Raw genomic sequence first — 22,524 nt, 5'->3', positions numbered from 1 at the left:
AATTCCCCAAACCGTTATCCTTCCAACAAAATTGACAGTTTGTAATCGATTGATGTTTCTCGATCTATTAACCATTCTCAATTCTTTCGCTGGTCCCCATCCTTTGATGTTTCCCAATCACTGATGTTTCAATTAACGGGAGAAATCCCGAGCCCATGTCCAATGGTTTTACTGCAGCCCTTGTGCATGGGGCTGCTCACGTTCACTTGATGAGCGGCTGAATATTTCGGTGCATTTCCCGGAATGCCGGAGTGATTCAGGCGTTGGGATCAGCGTCTGTTGTCAGTGTCTGCACGGCCGGCCTCGCTGTACCAAAGGAGTGAATATCTGAGAGGGACGGGCTCTGCCTGACTTGTGCGTGTATCTACACCGGAAACTGGGACCGGAAATGTTTGGGGTTCCGGTTAATTATAATTTTGAATTTATTGATTGGGAAAGTCTCCTGACCATCAGTAACAAAAGTAAATAAAGGAATGTTGGATTGAGACTGAAACAGTCAGATATAAATGTGGAACCGTCTCTTCTATGGAGTTTAAATCGCTGATTATTTTGATGCAGATTTCGACCAGCAGACGTGAAAGTAAGCATGAAACTCATTGTTAATCAAAGCTACCACAAGTGAGGTTAATACCCATGTGCATTGGATTTTAACCCAACGCGTTTACCACTCGTCCATTCAGGTCTAGGAACGTCGGCATGGGAAGTGACCCATGGGGTAAGTTGGCTCAGTATCAATTCCACGGTTCTGTTTTCTATTGCAGAGAGTGGGAAAGAAACAGACAGAGAGGGAAAGAGGGCACACACATCGAGATTAAGAAACAGCCATACAGAGAAAGAGTGGCAAAGAGAGAGAGAAAGTTAGATAAAAATAAATAGACTGAGAGGGCGACATAAAAGAGACTGAGGGAGACAGATAAACAGAGATAGAAAGATAAAGAAAAAGTGAGAGACAGAAAATAAAAGAAAATAACAGAATTGGAAAAACACTAAGCTAGAACCAATTGTGTGTGTCCACTTTTTCTGTGCATTTCTCCATCTCTCGCTTGAAAAGTATTTAAAACCATTTTAAACACATTCACCAGGACTCAGCAAACTCTATTTGAAGGAAATAATTGTAAAAGATCGATTTCAAACGAATACATATTTCCCCACCAATGAATTCCTGAGCAGACCCGCGAGCAGCTGCTCCGGGTGATAAAGTGAAGAGACACTTTGCTCTGACAGGCCAGCTGTGTTCGGCACCGGCAGTTTCGGTTTCGAACGACCGAGTAGCAGTGAAACTGGTAACAGCCTCCACTCGTAATGTTCGAGGAGAATCACCATCAGAAATGTTAGAGTAGGATCACCACCAGTGATCTTAGAATAGAGTCACTACCAGTAATGTTAGAGTCGGGTCACCATCTGTAATGTTAGAGTAGGATCATGACCAGTAATGTTAGAGTCGGATCACCACCAGTAATGTTAGAGTCGGATCGTCACAAGTAATGTTAGCGTAGGATCACCACCAGTAATGTTAGAGTAGGATCACCACCAGTAATGTTAGAGTCGGATCGTCACAAGTAATGTTAGCGTAGGATCACCACCAGTAATGTTAGAGTAGGATCACCATCAGTAATGTTAGAGTAGGATCACCACCAGTAATGTTAGAGTAGGATCACCACCAGTAATGTTAGAGTAGGATCACCATCAGTAATGTTAGAGTAGGATCACCACCAGTAATGTTAGAGTAGGATCACCACCAATAATGTTAGGGTAGGAATCACCACCAGTAATGTGAGAGTAGGATCACCACCAGTAATGTTAGAGTAGGATCATCACCAGTAATGTTAGAGTCGGATCACCACCAGTAATGTTAGAGTCGGATCGTCACAAGTAATGTTAGCGTAGGATCACCACCAGTAATGTTAGAGTAGGATCACCACCAGTAATGTTAGAGTCGGATCGTCACAAGTAATGTTAGCGTAGGATCACCACCAGTAATGTTAGAGTAGGATCACCATCAGTAATGTTAGAGTAGGATCACCACCAGTAATGTTAGAGTAGGATCACCACCAGTAATGTTAGAGTAGGATCACCATCAGTAATGTTAGAGTAGGATCACCACCAGTAATGTTAGAGTAGGATCACCACCATAATGTTAGAGTAGGATCACCACCAGTAATGTTAGAGTAGGATCACCACCAGTAATGTTAGAGTAGGATCACCACCAGTAATGTTAGAGTAGGATCACCATCAGTAATGTTAGAGTAGGATCACCACCAGTAATGTTAGAGTAGGATCACCACCATAATGTTAGAGTAGGATCACCACCAGTAATGTTAGAGTAGGATCACCACCAGTAATGTTAGATTCGGATCGTCACAAGTAATGTTAGCGTAGGATCACCACCAGTAATGTTAGAGTAGGATCACCATCAGTAATGTTAGAGTAGGATCACCACCAGTAATGTTAGAGTAGGATCACCGCCAGTAATGTTAGAGTAGGATCACCACCAGTAATGTTAGAGTAGGATCACCACCAGTAATGTTAGAGTAAGATCACCACCAGTAAAGTTAGAGTAGGATCACCACCAGTAATGTTAGAGTAGGATCACCACCAGTAATGTTAGAGTAGGATCACCACCAGTAATGTTAGAGTAGGATCACCGCCAGTAATGTTAGAGTAGGATCACCACCAGTAATGTTAGAGTAGGATCACCGCCAGTAATGTTAGAGCAGGATCACCACCAGTAATGTTAGAGTAGGATCACCACCAGTAATGTTAGAGTCGGATCGTCACAAGTAATGTTAGAGTAGGATCACCGCCAGTAATGTTAGAGCAGGATCACCACCAGTAATGTTAGAGTAGGATCACCGCCAGTAATGTTAGAGTAGGATCACCACCAGTAATGTTAGAGTAGGATCACCGCCAGTAATGTTAGAGCAGGATCACCACCAGTAATGTTAGAGTAGGATCACCACCAGTAATGTTAGAGTCGGATCGTCACAAGTAATGTTAGCGTAGGATCACCACCAGTAATGTTAGAGTAGGATCACCATCAGTAATGTTAGAGTAGGATCACCACCAGTAATGTTAGAGTAGGATCACCACCAGTAATGTTAGAGTAAGATCACCACCAGTAATGTTAGAGTAAGATCACTACCAGTAATGTTAGAGTAGGATCACCACCAGTAATGTTAGAGCAGGATCACCACCAGTAATGTTAGAGTAGGATCACCACCAGTAATGTTAGAGTAGGATCACCGCCAGTAATGTTAGAGCAGGATCACCACCAGTAATGTTAGAGTAGGATCACCACCAGTAATGTTAGAGTCGGATCGTCACAAGTAATGTTAGCGTAGGATCACCACCAGTAATGTTAGAGTAGGATCACCATCAGTAATGTTAGAGTAGGATCACCACCAGTAATGTTAGAGTAGGATCACCACCAGTAATGTTAGAGTAGGATCACCATCAGTAATGTTAGAGTAGGATCACCACCAGTAATGTTAGAGTAGGATCACCACCAGTAATGTTAGAGTAGGATCACCATCAGTAATGTTAGAGTAGGATCACCACCAGTAATGTTAGAGTAGGATCACCACCAGTAATGTTAGAGTAGGATCACCATCAGTAATGTTAGAGTAGGATCACCACCAGTAATGTTAGAATAGGATCACCACCAGTAATGTTAGAGTCGGATCCTCACAAGTAATGTTAGCGTAGGATCACCACCAGTAATGTTAGAGCAGGATCACCGCCAGTAATGTTAGAGTAGGATCACCACCAGTAATGTTAGAGTAGGATCACCACCAGTAATGTTAGAGTAGGATCACCATCAGTAATGTTAGAGTAGGATCACCACCAGTAATGTTAGAGTAGGATCACCACCAGTAATGTTAGAGTAGGATCACCACCAGTAATGTTAGAGCAGGATCACCACCAGTAATGTTAGAGTAGGATCACCACCAGTAATGTTAGAGTAGGATCACCACCAGTAATGTTAGAGTAGGATCACCACCAGTAATGTTAGATTAGGATCACCGCCAGTAATGTTAGAGCAGGATCACCACCAGTAATGTTCGAGTAGGATCATCACCAGTAATGTGAGAGTCGGATCACAACAGTCATGTTAGAGTCGGATCGTCACACGTAATGTTAGCGTAGTATCACCACGAGTAATGTTAGAGTAGGATCACCACCAGTAATGTTACAGTCGGATCGTCACAAGTAATGTTAGCGTAGGATCACCACCAGTAATGTTAGAGTAGGATCACCATCAGTAATGTTAGAGTAGGATCACCACCAGTAATGTTAGAGTAGGATCACCACCGGTAATGTTAGAGTAGGATAACCACCAGTAATGTTAGAGTAGGATCACCACCAGTAATGTTAGAGTAGGATCACCACCAGTAATGTTAGAGTAGGATCACCACCAGTAATGTTAGAGTAGGATCACCTCCAGTAATGTTAGAGTCAGATCACCACCAGTAATGTTAGAGTAGGATCACCACCAGTAATGTTAGAGTAGGATCACCACCAGTAATGTTAGAGTAGGATCACCACCAGTAATGTTAGAGTAGGATCACCACCAGTAATGTTAGAGTAGGGTCTCCACCAGTAATGTTAGAGTAGGATCACCACCAGTAATGTTAGAGTAGGGTCACCACCAGTAATGTTAGAGTAGGATCACCAGCAGTAATGTTAGATTAGGATCACCACCAGTAATGTTAGAGTAGGGTCACCACCAGTAATGTTAGAGTAGGATCACCACCAGTAATGTTAGAGTCGGATCGTCACAAGTAATGTTAGCGTAGGATCACCACCAGTAATGTTAGAGCAGGATCACCGCCAGTAATGTTAGAGTAGGATCACCACCAGTAATGTTAGAGTAGGATCACCATCAGTAATGTTAGAGTAGGATCACCACCAGTAATGTTAGAGTAGGATCACCACCAGTAATGTTAGAGTCGGATCGTCACAAGTAATGTTAGCGTAGGATCACCACCAGTAATGTTAGAGCAGGATCACCGCCAGTAATGTTAGAGTAGGATCACCACCAGTAATGTTAGAATCGGATCGTCACAAGTAATGTTAGCGTAGGATCACCACCAGTAATGTTAGAGTAGGATCACCACTAGTAATGTTAGAGTAGGATCACCACCAGTAATGTTAGAGTAGGATCACCACCAGTAATGTTAGATTAGGATCACCACCAGTAATGTTAGAATAGGGTCACCACCAGTAATGTTAGAGTAGGATCACCACCAGTAATGTTAGAGTAGGATCACCACCAGTAATGTTAGAGTAGGATCACCGCCAGTAATGTTAGAGCAGGATCACCACCAGTAATGTTAGAGTAGGATCACCACCAGTAATGTTAGAGTCGGATCGTCACAAGTAATGTTAGCGTAGGATCACCACCAGTAATGTTAGAGTAGGATCACCATCAGTAATGTTAGAGTAGGATCACCACCAGTAATGTTAGAGTAGGATCACCACCAGTAATGTTAGAGTAGGATCACCATCAGTAATGTTAGAGTAGGATCACCACCAGTAATGTTAGAGTAGGATCACCACCAGTAATGTTAGAGTAGGATCACCATCAGTAATGTTAGAGTAGGATCACCACCAGTAATGTTAGAGTAGGATCACCACCAGTAATGTTAGAGTAGGATCACCATCAGTAATGTTAGAGTAGGATCACCACCAGTAATGTTAGAATAGGATCACCACCAGTAATGTTAGAGTCGGATCCTCACAAGTAATGTTAGCGTAGGATCACCACCAGTAATGTTAGAGCAGGATCACCGCCAGTAATGTTAGAGTAGGATCACCACCAGTAATGTTAGAGTAGGATCACCACCAGTAATGTTAGAGTAGGATCACCATCAGTAATGTTAGAGTAGGATCACCACCAGTAATGTTAGAGTAGGATCACCACCAGTAATGTTAGAGTAGGATCACCACCAGTAATGTTAGAGCAGGATCACCACCAGTAATGTTATAGTAGGATCACCACCAGTAATGTTAGAGGAGGATCACCACCAGTAATGTTAGAGTAGGATCACCACCAGTAATGTTAGATTAGGATCACCGCCAGTAATGTTAGAGCAGGATCACCACCAGTAATGTTCGAGTAGGATTATCACCAGTAATGTTAGAGTCGGATCACAACAGTCATGTTAGAGTAGGATCACCATCAGTAATGTTAGAGTAGGATCACCACCAGTAATGTTAGAGTAGGATCACCACCGGTAATGTTAGAGTAGGATAACCACCAGTAATTTTAGAGTAGGATCACCACCAGTAATGTTAGAGTAGGATCACCACCAGTAATGTTAGAGTAGGATCACCACCAGTAATGTTAGAGTAGGATCACCACCAGTAATGTTAGAGTAGGATCACCTCCAGTAATGTTAGAGTCAGATCACCACCAGTAATGTTAGAGTAGGATCACCACCAGTAATGTTAGAGTAGGATCACCACCAGTAATGTTAGAGTAGGATCACCACCAGTAATGTTAGAGTCGGATCGTCACAAGTAATGTTAGCGTAGGATCACCACCAGTAATGTTAGAGCAGGATCACCGCCAGTAATGTTAGAGTAGGATCACCACCAGTAATGTTAGAGTAGGATCACCGCCAGTAATGTTGGAGCAGGATCACTACCAGTAATGTTAGAGTAGGATCACCACCAGTAATGTTAGAGTCGGGTCACCACCAGTAATGTTAGAGTAGGGTCTCCACCAGTAATGTTCGAGTAGGATCACCACCAGTAATGTTAGAGTAGGGTCACCACCAGTAATGTTCGAGTAGGATCACCACCAGTAATGTTAGAGTCGGGTCACCACCAGTAATGTTAGAGTAGTGTCTCCACCAGTAATGTTAGAGTAGGATCACCACCAGTAATGTTAGAGTAGGGTCACCACCAGTAATGTTAGAGTAGGATCACCAGCAGTAATGTTAGATTAGGATCACCACCAGTAATGTTAGAGTAGGGTCACCACCAGTAATGTTAGAGTAGGATCACCACCAGTAATGTTAGAGTCGGATCGTCACAAGTAATGTTAGCGTAGGATCACCACCAGTAATGTTAGAGCAGGATCACCGCCAGTAATGTTAGAGTAGGATCACCACCAGTAATGTTAGAGTAGGATCACCATCAGTAATGTTAGAGTAGGATCACCACCAGTAATGTTAGAGTAGGATCACCACCAGTAATGTTAGAGTCGGATCGTCACAAGTAATGTTAGCGTAGGATCACCACCAGTAATGTTAGAGCAGGATCACCGCCAGTAATGTTAGAGTAGGATCACCACCAGTAATGTTCGAATCGGATCGTCACAAGTAATGTTAGCGTAGGATCACCACCAGTAATGTTAGAGTAGGATCACCACTAGTAATGTTAGAGTAGGATCACCACCAGTAATGTTAGAGTAGGATCACCACCAGTAATGTTAGATTAGGATCACCACCAGTAATGTTAGAGTAGGGTCACCACCAGTAATGTTAGAGTAGGATCACCACCAGTAATGTTAGAGTAGGATCACCACCAGTAATGTTAGAGTATGATCACCACCAGTAATGTTAGAGTAGGATCACCACCAGTAATGTTAGAGCAGGATCACCAGCAGTAATGTTAGCGCAGGATCACCACCAGTAATGTTAGAGTAGGATCACCACCAGTAATGTTAGAGTAGGATCACCACCAGTAATGTTAGAGCAGGATCACCACCAGTAATGTTAGAGTAGGATCACCACCACTAATGTTAGAGCAGGATCACCAGCAGTAATGTTAGAGTAAGATCACCACCAGTAATGTTAGAGTAAGATCACCACCAGTAATGTTAGAGTAGGATCACCACCAGTAATGTTAGAGCAGGATCACCACCAGTAATGTTAGAGTAGGATCACCACCAGTAATGTTAGAGTAGGATCACCGCCAGTAATGTTAGAGCAGGATCACCACCAGTAATGTTAGAGTAGGATCACCACCAGTAATGTTAGAGTCGGATCGTCACAAGTAATGTTAGCGTAGGATCACCACCAGTAATGTTAGAGTAGGATCACCATCAGTAATGTTAGAGTAGGATCACCACCAGTAATGTTAGAGTAGCATCACCACCAGTAATGTTAGAGTAGGATCACCATCAGTAATGTTAGAGTAGGATCACCACCAGTAATGTTAGAGTAGGATCACCACCAGTAATGTTGGAGTCGGATCACCATCAGTAATGTTAGAGTAGGATCACCACCAGTAATGTTAGAGTAGGATCACCACCAGTAATGTTAGAGTAGGATCACCACCAGTAATGTTAGAGTCGGATCCTCACAAGTAATGTTAGCGTAGGATCACCACCAGTAATGTTAGAGTATGATCACCACCAGTAATGTTAGAGCAGGATCACCACCAGTAATGTTAGAGCTGGATCACCGCCAGTAATGTTAGAGGAGGATCACCACCAGTAATGTTAGAGTAGGATCACCACCAGTAATGTTAGAGTAAGATCACCACCAGTAATGTTAGAGTAGGATCACCACCAGTAATGTTAGAGTAGGATCACCACCAGTAATGTTAGAGTAGGATCACCACCAGTAATGTTAGAGCAGGATCACCACCAGTAATGTTAGAGTAGGATCACCACCAGTAATGTTAGAGTAGGATCACCACCAGTAATGTTAGAGTAGGATCACCACCAGTAATGTTAGAGTAGGATCACCGCCAGTAATGTTAGAGCAGGATCACCACCAGTAATGTTCGAGTAGGATCATCACCAGTAATGTTAGAGTCGGATCACCACCAGTAATGTTAGAGTCGGATCGTCACAAGTAATGTTAGCGTAGGATCACCACCAGTAATGTTAGAGTAGGATCACCATCAGTAATGTTAGAGTAGGATCACCATCAGTAATGTTAGAGTAGGATCACCACCGGTAATGTTAGAGTAGGATAACCACCAGTAATGTTAGAGTCAGATCACCATCAGTAATGTTAGAGTAGGATCACCACCAGTAATGTTAGAGTAGGATCACCACCAGTAATGTTAGAGTCGGATCGTCACAAGTAATGTTAGCGTAGGATCACCACCAGTAATGTTAGAGCAGGATCACCGCCAGTAATGTTAGAGTAGGATCACCACCAGTAATGTTAGAGTAGGATCACCACCAGTAATGTTAGAGTAAGATCACCACCAGTAATGTTAGAGTAGGATCACCACCAGTAATGTTAGAGCAGGATCACCACCAGTAATGTTAGAGTAGGATCACCACCAGTAATGTTAGAGTAGGATCACCGCCAGTAATGTTGGAGCAGGATCACCACCAGTAATGTTAGAGTAGGATCACCACCAGTAATGTTAGAGTCGGGTCACCACCAGTAATGTTAGAGTAGGGTCTCCACCATTAATGTTAGAGTAGGATCACCACCAGTAATGTTAGAGTAGGGTCACCATCAGTAATGTTAGAGTAGGATCACCACCAGTAATGTTAGATTAGGATCACCACCAGTAATGTTAGAGTAGGGTCACCACCAGTAATGTTAGAGTAGGATCACCACCAGTAATGTTAGAGTCGGATCGTCACAAGTAATGTTAGCGTCGGATCACCACCAGTAATGTTAGAGCAGGATCACCGCCAGTAATGTTAGAGTAGGATCACCACCAGTAATGTTAGAGTCGGATCGTCACAAGTAATGTTAGCGTAGGATCACCACCAGTAATGTTAGAGTAGGATCACCACCAGTAATGTTAGAGTCGGATCGTCACAAGTAATGTTAGCGTAGGATCACCACTAGTAATGTTAGAGTAGGATCACCACCAGTAATGTTAGAGTAGGGTCACCACCAGTAATGTTAGAGTAGGATCACCACCAGTAATGTTAGATTAGGATCACCACCAGTAATGTTAGAGTCGGATCGTCACAAGTAATGTTAGCGTAGGATCACCACTAGTAATGTTAGAGTAGGATCACCACCAGTAATGTTAGAGTAGGATCACCACCAGTAATGTTAGAGTAGGATCACCACCAGTAATGTTAGATTAGGATCACCACCAGTAATGTTAGAGTAGGGTCACCACCAGTAATGTTAGAGTAGGATCACCACCAGTAATGTTAGAGCAGGATCACCAGCAGTAATGTTAGCGCAGGATCACCACCAGTAATGTTAGAGTAGGATCACCACCAGTAATGTTAGAGTAGGATCACCACCAGTAATGTTAGAGCAGGATCACCACCAGTAATGTTAGAGTAGGATCACCACCACTAATGTTAGAGCAGGATCACCAGCAGTAATGTTAGCGCAGGATCACCACCAGTAATGCTGCAGTCGAGACGCCACCTGTAATGTTCTAGCCAAGTCATCAACATTCATCATCAGAGCACAAAATTTGTTTTATCTCGGTAATGAGTGAGTGAAGACTTCAATGAATTAATATGAGATCCCAAAAACCTAACAGAGTTCCCGGGAGGATGTTTCCCTCTGGGTTCACCGGGCATGCGCACACTCCATTCCCTCTGGGATATTTTTCCATTCTTGAATTTTAATTGAAATAATTTCACGAACTGTCCTGTGTAATTTCCCCTTTGGCGTCCGGGGAGCACTGGGTTGGATAATTCCACCTTGTTTGTTAAGTGACTGTAACTAACGCCAATTATTGTGTAACCTGATTTTCTCACCGGGGCACCGATTGTTCTATAAAGGGGGAGTATTTTCGGATCTCAGATACACTCAAATCGGAACCGTGAAGCCGGACAGAATTGACTCACTCTACTAAAAATGGAAATGCCAACAATTCTTCATATTAAGGAGATTTACTACCCGATTCTCGCAGCCTTTGGTTTTCCCGGTAAGTCAATTTAACCTGTTGTTTCATAACTGTTCACTATCTCACTTTTAATGATTATGTGTCAAATTCCGAGAATGTCCTAATTTCGGAGTCATTGATCCACCGGGATAAATTAGTGAATATCAGCGGGAATTCTAGCAATCCGCGGCGCCGGTGAGGCGTTGCTCTGATCGGGAGATCGTGGGCAACGGGCGATCAATGTTGTTCCCAATCCGAGGGAGGACGAGGCTGATACCCCGGCCCCACCAACAGTGCATAGATCACTATAGAATGTGTTGCTTGGTGTCTTTGTTAACCATTTCATTTGTACCGTTGTTACCTGTGCACTTCAAGTTGATAATTCCCCAGACTGCAGTCACCTCCACCAACAGGGGCCGTTGAAAGATAATTTGAGAACTGATTGCCGCTCAGGGACCTGCTCCCCTTTCCTCGGCTGCAAAGAACCTTCGCGGTTCCACCAGCTGCCGCTCTGTTACCGAGCAGTTTCCTGGGGCGGTTATTAATAGAAAAAGGCCAGAGTTTCGACCAAAACTGAACGTTATTTTCGCAGTTGAATATTTTATTTGAATTCATATCTTTCCAGTAATTACTGTGAAATTATATTTACTTCTTGACGACGGCTGACTGAAGGATGCTGGAAGAACGGCAGATTTTCACTCTCTCTACATTGAGTTTCAATGATTTATTTCATTTAAACAAAATGTCGTCAGCGCTCTCGTGTATAAATAAAAGAATCCGTGTGTATAAACCTAAGTAAGATCACATCGAAATATTTCCCACAATGTGCTGTGAGATTTCTCTGACTGACCCCGTGACTTACCTCTTGTCCCTCTTTCTTACAGCGAACCTCGTGACAATCGTGATTCTCTCCAGAGGAAATTGTGGCCTTTCCAAATGTATCTCTGTCTACATGGTGACCATGGCAACAGCAGATCTCCTGGTCATTATCTTCAATGTAACCGTGTATAACATTTTCAGTTATCACTTTCCATATCCATTCCTGTCCTACACTGCCGTTTGTAAGTTCATTCTGTGCATGAATCCTGCTACCCTGGATCTGTCGGTGTGGTTCACAGTCTCGTTCACATTTGACCGATTTGTATCTATATGTTGTCAGAAGTTTAAAACAAAGTATTGTACAGTGAGAACTGCGGCTGCGGTTATCACAACGATCTCTGTCCTGATCTGTTTAGAGAACATCCCCTTTTTGTTTGCATATGAACCTGACCGAATAATTAACGGTGTTCACTGGGGTTGCCGCAACAAACTCGACTTTTTTTCATCACCTGCGGGTGCAGCTTACTCCTAGTTCGAAAGTGTTTTCGTTGCGTGGCTTCCTTTTGCTTTGATATTACTGTTTAATTGTTTGACAGTCAGATGTATTTTAGAGGCCAGTCGAGCCCGCAGGGGACTCCGGGGTCGGAGCAGTGAGAATCAGAGCGATCCAGAGATGAAGAACCGAAGGAAATCCATCATTTTACTGTTCACTGTGTCGGGCAGTTTGATACTGTTGTGGCTGACAGCTATCGTTAGTTTTTTAACGACCAGACTGACACACACCGTGCATTATCAAGCCGATTATGCAGCTCCTGCCTATATCGCCACTGAAACCGGATTTATGCTCATGTATTTGAGTTCCTGTACAAACACGTGCATTTATGCAGCAACCCAAACGAAATTCAGGGAAGAGCTGAAGCAGATGATGAAATCTCCATGGACAGTTATGCTGATATTTGTAAAAAAAATGAAAGACTATACCAAAGCTTCCTGTCTTAATTAGAACTCAAGTGCTTCCAGGTACCATCATGGAATGGCCGTCTTCCTGTCAGGACGAAAATTGATTGTCCTTGTGAAAAGTAACAGGTATCAGAAAACATGTCCTCCATTTTTGCCCTGCGTTTTATGTCGGCTGCTTTCCCAGGGCGAACAGAACCGTTCCCTGTGAGTACAGCGCGCTTCCCGATCAAGATTCAAAGAAAACATTCATGACTGAGCTTCAGTAGTGGAGTAGAACACGAGGTCTTCAGCGTTAACTGTTTCACACCGCAGGTACTGGAATGAGACGCCCAGTTTAATTAATAGATAAAGTTTCCTTTAGTGTCGAACCAATGACGGGTGTTGCAATCGTGGTTATTTGTAATTCTTCTGTAATCTTCGAGTGAATATGCAGCCAAAATGACAACAGTAACTTCACTTCAAATGTATTTTATTGGATGTAAAGCGCCTTGGCACGTCTTGAGGCCGTGAAAGGCGCTAGATAAATGCAAACGCCTCTTTATTTTATTTTCAATCAGTCCTTGTAGGCGTTTGCCCTCCACCCGAGCAATCAAACAACCAACGGGAGGAGGAGGCTCTGTTAACATCCCCATCCACAATGATGGCAGAGACTAGCTCGTGAGTGCAAAAGACAAGACTGAAGCGTTTGCAACCATCTTCATCCAGAAGTACCGAGTGGATGATCCACCTCGGCCTCCTCCCGATATCCCCACCACCGCAGAAGTCAGTCTTCAGCCAATTCAATTCACTCCACGTGATTTCAAGAAACGGTTGAGTGCACTGGATACAACGAAGGCTGTGGGCTCCGACAACATCCCGGCTGTCGTGCTGAGGACATGTGCTCCAGAATTATCCACGCCTCGAGCCAAACAGCTCCAGTACAGCAACAACACTGACATCTACCGACAATGTGGAAAATTGCCCAGTTATGTCCTGTCCACAAAAAAAGCAGTACGAATCCAATCCGGCCAATTACCAGCCAATCAGTTCACTCTCAATGATCAGCAAAGTGTTGGAAGATTTCGTCGACAGTGCTATCAAGCGGCAATTACTTACCAATAACCTGCTCACCGATGCTCAGATTGGGTTCTTCCAGGGCCACTCGGGTCCAGACCTCATTACAGACTTGGTCCAAACATGGACAAAAGAGCTGAATTCCAGAGCTGAGGTGAAAGTGACTGCCCTTGACATCAAAACAGCATTTGACCGAGTGTGGCAACAAGGAGCCCCAGCAACATTGAAGTCAATGGGAATTAGTGGGAACACTCTCCAGTGGCTGGAGTCATACCAAGCACAAAGGAAGATGGGAGTGGTTGTTGGAGAACAGTCATCTCCGCCCCAGGGCATTACTGCAGGAGTTCCTCAGGGCAGTGTCCTGACACCAAACCTCTTCAGCTGCTTCATCAATGATCTTCCCTTGATCATAAGGTCAGAAATGGGGATGTTCGCTGATAATTGCACGGTGTTCAGTTCCATTCGCAACCGCTCAGGTAATGAATCATTCCCTGCCCGCATGCAGCAAGACCTGGACAACATCCAGGCTTATGCCGATAAGTGGCAAGTAACATTCGCGCCAGTTAAGTAACAGAAAATGAACATCTTCAACAAGAGAAACTCGAACCACCTCCCCTTAAGATTCACGCCGAAACCCCCACCATCAACATCCTGGGTGTCACCATTGACCGGAAATTTAACTGCACCAGCCGCATAAATATTGTGGCAACAAGAGCAGGTCAGAGGCTGCGGGCAGTGACTCACCTCGTGACTCCCCAAAGACTTTCCACCATATACAAGTCACAAGTCAGGAGTATGATGGAATACTCTCCACATGCCATGATGAGTGCAGCTTCAACAACACTGAAGAAGCTCGACACAATCCAGAACATACCAGCCCGCTTGATTTGCACCCCATCCACCACCCTAAACATTCACTCCCTTCACCACCGGCGCACCGTGGCTGCAGTGTGTACCATCTACAGGATGCACTGCAGCAACTCGCCAAGGATTCTTCGACAGCACCTCCCAAACCCGCGACCTCTACCACCTCGAATGTCAAGGGCATCAGGCACATGGGAACAACACCACCTGCACGTTTCCCTCCAAGTCAAACACCATCCCGACTTGGAAATATATCACCGTTTCTTCATCGTCGCTTCTTTCAAAATCCTGGAACTCCCTACCGAACTCCACCATGGGAGAACCTTCACCACACGGACTGCAGCGGTTCAAAAAGGTGGCTCACCACCATATTTTCAAGGGCAATTTGGGATAGGCAATAATTATTGGCCTTGCCTGAGACCCCCGCTTCCCATGAACGAATAAATGGAAAATAAAAAGATATAATTCCAATTACTTTATCTGCCCGCGGTCTCAATATCCCGTCAACCTATTTTAATCATCCATCTATCGAATTTAATGTTGAATGTTGAGATTGAAACATCGAAAATAGGAGCAGGAGTAGGCCATTCGGCCCGTTGAGCCTGCTCCGCCATTCATTATGTTCATGGTTGATCCTTTATCTCAATACCATATTCCCGCTCTCTCCACTTACCCCTTGATGCCTTTTGTGTCTTGAATTCTATTTAGCTCCTTCTTAAAGAAAATTCAATGACTTGGGCTCCACAGCATTTTGTGGTAGAGAATTCGATAGGTTCACCAGCCTCTGAGTGAAGAAATTTCTCCTCATCTCAGTCCTCAATGTCGTACTCCGTATCCTGAGACTGTGACCCCCTCGTTCTGGAACCCCCAGCCAGGGGAAACATCCTCCCTGCAGTCAGTCTAGCCATGTCAGAACTTTATATGTTTCAATTAGATCACATTTCATTCTTCTAACCTCTAGGGAATACAAGCTTAGTCGACCCAATCTCTCCTCATACGACAGTCCTGCCATCCCAGGAACCAGTCTGGTGAACAATCGCTGCAGTCCCTCTATGGCAAGTATATCCTTTCTTAGGTAAGGAGACCAAATCTGCACACAATACTCCAGGTGTGGTCTCACCAATGCGGTGTATAACTGCAGTAAGACATCCTTGCTCCTGTACTCAAATCCTCTTGCAATGAAGGCCAGCATGCCATTTGCCTTCCTAGCTGCTTGCTGTACCTGAATGTTTGCTTTCACTGACTTGTGTACAAGGAAACCCAGGTCCCTTTGTGCATCAGCATTTTCAAATCTATCACCATTTAAGTAATGCTCTGCCTTTCTGTTTTTCCTTCCGAAGTAGATAACTTCACATTTATCCATACTGTTTTGCATCTGCCATGTATTTGCCCACTCATATGTTTTCTGATCCTTAAATTACACAGCTACGTAATTCTCCACGCAAAGATGTTTCTCCCACCCTCCGTTCTAAATCTTTTGCATTTATCCTTTTATCTATGGCCGTTACTTCTTGATCCCTCAACGAATGGAAGCTTTCTGCTTGTATCTATCCTGTCCAGTCATATCTCATCTTAAATCACATGGGCAGCACTCGCCAAAATATATCAATCTGGTATCAATACACAATCCAGCGAATGTTAGGAATGTGTAGTTAAGATAGTTAATTGACATCATTCTCTTGGAGATGGTGGTGTCTTTGCTTATATTGAACAATGAGAAGAATGTATTTGATAGCTTGGCCACTGCTCGAAACATCGGGACCGCGCAGGGAGAGATTCTAATCGAACACTCTGGACACCCCGATCTATTGAGAGAGAGCCAGAAAGGGCAGAAATGGCTTTTATCGGTTGTCTCGTGTTGCATGATCTTGGGATATCGCTGTGTTCACAGAAATGATGCGTTGAGCATGACGAAACCACCAAGCGAGATGAATGATGAAGATGGACTGAAGAACCGGTCCAAGACATGGTCAGTCGCGGTGACAACACCACTACATGAAATGGTTAATGTGGGTCCAGAGATTGGGAACATATGGAAAAGCAATGGGTAGAGATTTGCCCAATAAATAGATCGAGAAAGATTTATGGTGCTGTTGAGATACTCTTCATTGTTGACCTTAAACACTCGAATGCCAACAATGGAGGGACTGTAAGGAAAGCACTAATCAGACTATCCTGAAACTGCTAATCTGCATTGGTTTCTACTTACATAAAAGTAATATTTACCTTTTAAGGTTGCCTGTTAAGCGGGGCAGAGAACGGCAATTCAAAATCCCATTGGGCTTTTGGACCAGGGCTGACCCTGCAGCAATGATCAGTTTCAAGAAAAAATAGTAAGAAACTTCATTAAAGACAGACGATTACATACTAAATCATAAATTTCAGAGAAATTTAATCATATGATAAAAGTGTGGAAAGCTGTTAGTTCTGCAAAGGGAAATACCTGGACATAAATCTTCATTTGCAATTGTTACAAATGATAAAGAAACAAAGACAGATTTATAATTAAAGGTTTTACTTTGTCCCGTTGCAATTATAAGAAACAGGAATGAAATTATCGAAATGTTAATGAAATAAGAAATTATACTTCGTAGCACAACGGAATAAATGTATGGGGGTGTAATTGAACTTTTTTGTAATTATGTAATGAAAAATTGTGTGGATTAACACAAGAGATTGCTGGTTTTATCCCGGCCACTGTTGGGCTGAAAAATTAGCGCATTGCTTCTTGCGAAAAGTGATCAGAGGAATATTCGGCTTTAACGGAATCTGTAGTGCAGCAGACTCTGAACCGGGAAGATCACATCCCAACTGTTCACACCCTCATACCTGGGGCTAATAATTCCGCTGCTCGGTTGCAAAATTAGGAAAGCGAGACGACCCAGGCCATAATTCTCTGTGTATCAGCTGTAGTGCTGAAGACTTGTGCTCCAGAACTCGCTGCGCCACCAGCCAAGCTGTTCCAGTGCAGCTACAACACTGGCATCCACCCGACAATGTGGAAAATTGCCCAGGTATGTCCTGTCTACAAAAAGCAGGACAAATCCAATCCGGCCAATTACCGACCCATCAGTATACTCTCAATCATCAGCAAAGTGATGGAAGGTGTCGTCGACAGTGCCATCAAGCGACACTTGCTCACCAATTACCTGCTCACCGATGCTCAGTTTGGGTTCCGCCAGGAGCACTCGGCTCCAGACCTCATTACAGCCTTGGTCCAAACATGGACAAAAGAGCTGAATTCCAGAGGTGAGGTGAGAGTGACTGCCCTTGACATCAAGGCAGCATTTGACCGAGTGTGGCACCAAGGAGCCCGAGTAAAATTGAAGTCAATGGGAATCAGGGGGAAAACTCTCCAGTGGCTGGAGTCATACCTAGCACAAAGGAAGATGGTAGTGGTTGTTGGAGGACAATCATCTCAGCCCCAGGGCATTGCTGCAGGAGTTTTCATGGCAGTGTCCTAGGCCCAACCATCTTCAGCTGCTTCATCAATGACCTTCGCTCCATCATAAGGTCAGAAATGGGGATGTTCGCTGATGACTGCACAGTTCCATTCGCAACCCCTCAGATAATGAAGCAGCCCGAGCCTGCATGCAGCAAGACCTGGACAACATCCAGGCTTGGGCTGATAAGTGGCAAGTAACATTCGCGCCAGATAAGTGCCAGGCAATGACCATCTCCAACAAGAGAGAGTCTAACCACCTCCCCTTGACATTCAACGGCATTACCATCGCCGAATCCCCCACCATCAACATCCTGGGGGTCACCATTGACCAGAAACTTAACTGGACCAGCCATATAAATACTGTGGCTACGAGAGCAGGTCAGAGGCTGGGTATTCTGCGGCGAGTGACTCACCTCCTGACTCCCCAAAGCCTTTCCACCATCTACAAGGCACAAGTCCGGAGTGTGATTGAATACTCTCCACTTGCCTGGATGAGTGCAGCTCCAACAACACTCAAGAAGCTCGACACCATCCAAGATAAAGCAGCCCGCTTGATTGGCACCCCATCCACCACCCTAAACATTCACTCCCTTCACCACCGGCGCATTGTGGCTGCAGTGTGCACCATCCACAGGATGCACTGCAGCAACTCGCCAAGGCTTCTTCGACAGCACCTCCCAAACCCGCGACCTCTACCACCTAGAAGGACAAGGGCAGCAGGCGCATGGGAACGACACCACCTGCAAGTTCCCCTCCAAGTCACACACCATCCCGACTTGGAAATATATCACCGTTCCTTCATCGTCGCTGGGTCAAAATCCTGGAACTCCATTCCGAACAGCACTGTGGGAGAACCTTCACCACACGGACTGCAGCGGTTCAAGAAGGCGGCTCACCACCACCTTCTCGAGGGCAATTAGGGATGGGCAATAAATGCCGGCCTTGCCAGCGACGCCCACATCCCGTGAACGAATAAAAAAAATAAAAAAAATTAAAAAAAATAATATTAGTGGAAGCAAAATGTCCGGCCAGCGATGCAATGTTTGGGACATGATGTGGAGGTGCCGGTGATGGACTGGGGTTGACAATTGTAAACAATTTTACAACAAAAAGTTATAGTCCAACGATTTTATTTGAAATCTGCAAGCTTTCGGAGGCTTCCTCCTTTCTCAGGGAAATGTGATTTCCATCATTTCCCTGAGGAAGGAGGAAGCCTCCGAAAGCTTGTAGATTTTAAATAAAATCGTTGGACTATAACTTGGTGTTGTAAAATTGTTTACAACTGTTTGGGACAGGCACGGCTGGTGTGCAGAAAGAGCGCGGAGCCGGAATCCACCCCGACATTCCAAAGCGCTCTTTTTTATCCAAACATTTCAACTGATTGCTTTCGAAAGGTTAACACCTGCATTAAATCCCGCACACAGGAGTGTAGGACGGGCCCGTTAATTGTTTAATTAGAAATGAGGACCAGAGAAACTGAGCAAATGTTTACTAACTGACAGTTGGTAATGAGTATTGGGATTGGTAAAGGTCGAAGATACTGAGCTCAGAACTGAAATACCTTTAAATCCCCGACCAACCATCATCAGGTGTGGGTGTAAGTGCAACCTTTTAAGTGTATGTTTAAGTACTATTGCATGTAACGTGTGTTCAATAAACTTATGACGCCTCATTTCAATGTTCAAGAACCTGACTGAAAACTTTCCGCTAACAATCGCCTTCGTACTGTAATTGTGAATGGCCTTCATTTATTAATTGTGATTAAGTGCGCCCTTTATCCGTCACTCTTTCACGTTCCACTTCATCCTGAGGTTCTCCGAAAGCCAAACTCCACTTGGTTTCAGGCCCCCGGGGAGCCCAGGCTCTGCCAATCCGGCTGGCATCCAGCGTCAGGCGGAAATGGTTGTGAGTTGCGGGCAGTTCTGTGCAATCGGCGCATTCAACAGCATTCAGACGACCAATAAAATTTAAGGCACTCGTTCGGCCGCAGGCACCGGTTTTTTATTCCACTGGTCGGCGATGCAGCTGCACCCAGCTACAATCGTGGGAAGGCGCTGTGTTATCAACAACATCATCCAAAATCAAGAGGGAAAATGGAAAACAAAGGAATGATCAAGTTAACCATTGCATTACCGTGTCAAATCCAATCAGATGCGGATCTGATTCCCCGGTTTCTGAATCAACAGTTCATGTGTTTCTCTGGTCCTCACATCTAATTAAACAATTAACGTGTCCGTCCTACACTCCTGTGTGCGGGATTTAATGCAGGTGTTAACCCATCGATAGCAATCACTTTAAATGCTTGGATAAAAAAAAGAGCGCTTTGGAACGTCGGGATGGATTCCGGCTCCGCGCTCCTTCCGCACACCAGCCGTGCCTGTCCCGAACAGTGCATCGCTGGCCCGTCATTTTGCTTCCACTAATATTAATACACAGCGAATTATGGCCTGGGGTGTCTCGCTTTCCTGATTTTGCAACCGACCAGCGGAATTTTTAGCCCCAGGTATTAGGGCGTGAAAGTTGGGATGAGATCATCCCAGTTCAGAGTCTGCTGCATTAAAAAGAGCATGAAAGCTGAATATTCCACTGATCACTTTTCGCAAGAAGCAATGCGCTAAACTCTCAGCCTAACAGTGGCCGAGATAAAACCAGCAATCTCTTCAAAGGGACTAGCTTCCTCCGGCTCAAACTGCTCTCCATGCAAGTTATACTTCTGGCGGATTGACGAAATATCTCACCGTTAATGGCCCTTCCCCATTAGCCTGAGGGATCGACCTTTAAACTGAAAATCACTTTGATGTCACTATTCCAAAATCAATGCAAGATTTTATGATGATGTAACAATGACGCCATCGATCTTAATCTGGTATAAATCCTGTTAAATATCCGGGAATCCAAATCAGGAACTGTGACACACTGTGTTCTGATCCCGAATAAATCCGGTTGGATAGCCTGGAATCCTAATCAGGAACTGTGGCAGACTGTGTCCTGACCCAGAATAAATCCGGATAATATACCAGAGAATCCTAATCAGGAACTATGAGACATTGTGTCCTGACCCAGTATAAATCCGGATAAAGCACGGGAGAGTCATAATCAGGGTAGTACAGAGAAGTGAAAAAGGAAATGACAGGGGCAAATAGAGATTGTGAGAATAGAATGGCGGCTAACATAAAAGTGAATCCAAAATTCTTCTTCAGGCATATAAATATTAAACGGTTCGTAAGAGGAGGAGTGATGCCGATAAAGGATTAAAAATGAGATCTACGCATGGAGGCAGAGGGCAGTGCTGAGGTACTAAATTGATACTTTGCATCTGTCTTTATCAAGGAAGAAGATGCTGCCAAATCAGAGTAAAAGGATAGGTAGTTGAGATGCTTGATGGGGTGAAATTGATAAGGAGGAGGTACTGGAAAGGCTAGCTGAACTTAAAGAAGATAAGTCACCCGGTCCGGATGGGATGCAACCTCGGTTGATGAGGGAAGTAAGGGTGGAAATTGTAGTCGTGCTGGCCATAATCTTCCAATCATCCTTAGATACGGGAGTGGTGCCAGAGGACTGGAGAATTGCAAATGTTACACCATTGTTCAGAAAAGGGTGTAAGGAAAAAAACAGGCAACTGTCGGCCAGTCGGTTTAAATTTGGTTGTGGCGAAGCTTCAAGAAACAATAATTCAGGACAAAATTAATCGTCACTTGGACAAGTGTGGATTAACAAAGGAAATCCAGCACTGATTTGTTCAAGGCAAATCGTGTTTAACTAACTTGATTGAGTTTTTTTTTATGAGGTAACAGAGAGGGATGATGAGGGCAATGCGGTTGATGTTGTCGATCGGGACTTTCAAAAGGCGTTTGATAAAATGCCACACAGCAGGCTTGTCAGCAAAATTGCAGCCCGTGGAATGAAAGCGTTAGTGGCAGCATGGATAAGACATTGGCTAAGTGACAGGAAACAGAGAGTAGTAATGAAAAGTTGTTTTTTTTTCAGGCTGGAGGAAGGTGTACAGTGGTCTTCCCCAGGGGTCTGTGCCAGGACCACTGTTTTTTTGATACATAGTAATTACACGGACTTGGGTACACATGGTCCAATTTCAAAATTTGCAGATGGCACAAAATTTGGAAGTGTAGTGAACAGTGAGGAGGATACCAATATATTTTAGGAGGAGATAGACAGGCTGTTGGAATGGGCGAACACGTGGCAGATGAAATTTGATGCAGAGAAATGCGAAGCGATACATTTTATCAGGGAGAACGAGGATCGGCAATGCAAGCGAAAGGGTACAATTCTAAAGGGGGTGCAGGGACATCGAGACCTGGGGGTATATGTGCATGAATGTTTGAAGTTGGAAGGACAGATTGAGAAAGCGGTTAAAAAAAACCATACGGGATCATGCGATTGATAAATAGAGGCATAGAGTACAAAAGCAAGGAAGTTATATTGAACCTTTATAAAACTCTGGTTCCGCAACAACTGGAGCATTGTGTCCAATTCTGGGCACCGCATTTTTGGAAAGAAGGGAAGGTCTTCGAAAGGGTGCAGAAGAGATTTACTAAAATGTTTCCAGAGATGAGGGACTTCAGTTTCCTGGATAGACTGGAAAA

General features: G+C 44.2%; 1 pseudogene; it reads left to right on the top strand.

Moving 5' to 3' along the window:
- The first annotated feature begins 10,760 nt into the window (after positions 1 to 10,760).
- On the top strand, positions 10,761 to 12,604 carry LOC137315048 (probable G-protein coupled receptor 139; annotated as a pseudogene).
- The last annotated feature ends 9,920 nt before the right edge of the window (positions 12,605 to 22,524 follow it).

The sequence above is a fragment of the Heptranchias perlo genome, unplaced genomic scaffold, assembly GCF_035084215.1.
Source record: "Heptranchias perlo isolate sHepPer1 unplaced genomic scaffold, sHepPer1.hap1 HAP1_SCAFFOLD_53, whole genome shotgun sequence".
Lineage (NCBI taxonomy): Eukaryota > Metazoa > Chordata > Chondrichthyes > Hexanchiformes > Hexanchidae > Heptranchias > Heptranchias perlo.
Note: the sequence above shows the minus strand (reverse complement) of the source record. Positions and strands in the feature narration are given on the sequence as shown.